Source organism: Lynx canadensis, chromosome A2 (assembly GCF_007474595.2).
Source record: "Lynx canadensis isolate LIC74 chromosome A2, mLynCan4.pri.v2, whole genome shotgun sequence".
Classification (NCBI taxonomy): Eukaryota; Metazoa; Chordata; class Mammalia; order Carnivora; family Felidae; genus Lynx; species Lynx canadensis.
Window position 1 is genome coordinate 11,642,043 of NC_044304.2, and position 1,796 is coordinate 11,643,838.

The window sequence follows — 1,796 nt, forward strand, 5'->3', positions numbered from 1 at the left end:
GAGGTTTGGGGTCTTCCCAGCACTCTGTCCGTGTCAGGACGACTCTTGGCCCGTCCCCTGCTCAGTAGCTTTGCCAAGCTTGGCCCAGGCTTGGGAGTGTGGCAGACCTGGGATCCTCCCAGCTCTGCAACTTGGGCAGAGGCTTGATTTCTCTGAGCCTCTTCTTTTGCTCTTCTGTTAAATAGGCATCTTTGGGCCTCTGGCTCTTGGGGCAGACTTTGCTCTTCTGTTCAATAGGCATCTTGCCTCCTATGGATGTCATCGCCTGGATCTCTCTCTCTCTGATTCCAGGGCACTGGCCCAGAGAGTTGGCAGGGCTCAGGGGGAGAGGGGGCGGAGATGTTGCATTATCTCATTGGCAGAACATCTGGTGTACAATAAGTTTACTTCACATAGAGTACCTGGCACACAGAAGGAGCATTTTATGCACAGTACCTGGCACTCAGTGGGCATGCTTAATGTCGAGCACCTGCCACACAGTAGTCAAGGTTTTTGCAGAGTACACAGCAAAGAGTACATGGCACACAGTAGGCATGTTTTATGTAAAGTACTTTGCACAGAGTATGCTTATTTTATGTTAAGCACCTGCCACACAGTAGGAGAGCTCTAAGAGGGCACCGGGCACACAGTAGGTATACTTTTCATGGAATACCCAACACACTGTAGGTGTGCTTTATGGAGAGCACCTAGCACTTAGTAGGCATGCCTTGTAGAGGGTCCCCAGCACATGTAGGCATGCTTTAGGTCAACACCTGAGATACGGTTGACAGGATTTGTGTGAAACAGAAGGGGCACACAGTGGGTGTACTTTATATGATGTACCTGGCTCGTGGTAGGCACACTTCATGTAGCGTTCCCATCACACTGTAGGCACACTTTTTGTGGTACCCAGTACATAGTAGGCGCACTTTACAGACAGTCTTCTGCAAACAGTAGGTTTACTTTACATGGAACGCTGGCACAGAGCAGCACACACATTAGTCACGAGCTCTTTCTTGGCCACTTATCTTTTTGGGGGTCCCTGATCTTTCCTACCTTCCTGTGGAACCGTCTTCTGTCCCCCTCTCAGGCCCTCATCTGACATCCCATTTCCCAGATGGCAAGACTGAGCCTAGAGAGGGCCGGCACAGCCCAAGGTCACAGCCAGGAGCGGGCAGAACTGAGTGCAGGGTCTTCCTGCTCTGTCTGGGCCCCCCTCCCTCTCCGGGCTCCCATCAGCCTTACCCCCTCACCTCCAGGTGCCTTCTTTTCACTGGGCCCTTTACCCCCTGAGTCTGATGCAAGTAACCCCCAGCCAGAAGGGCTTCTTTGTTCCTGTCCCCAGCGGTCCTGTGTCAGCCCAGGCCCTAGGCTGCTTGGAGGCAGGGCTTGAACTCCTGCCAGGCTGTGCAGCCCAGAGGCCCGAGGCTTCCTGATTCTGCATTGGGAAATGGTGCATGCCTCTGACCTGCCTCATACGTGGAGAGGAGCCCCAGAGATGTTTTGGGACTAGGCTTGGCTGGACCCTGCCCCCATGGCACCTGAACTCTCACATTCAAGGTTTTCCCTGCTGTGTCCTGTGGCCTTGAAAGGGCAGGGGTGGCTGTTATTTGGGGGCCAGGAGTCACCTTTGCCCATCTGTCAACGGATCCCCCACCCCCATGTGGGGGATGCTGAGTTCTGACGATCCAATCCCATACTCTCTTTATAACACGGAAGTCCCCCTCCCCCACCTACTAGTTGGGCCACTGCCAGATGGGGAGGAGGTAAGCAGGCAGGCAGGGATTGGCTGGTTTAGCCTGGCCACTGCCAGTGTC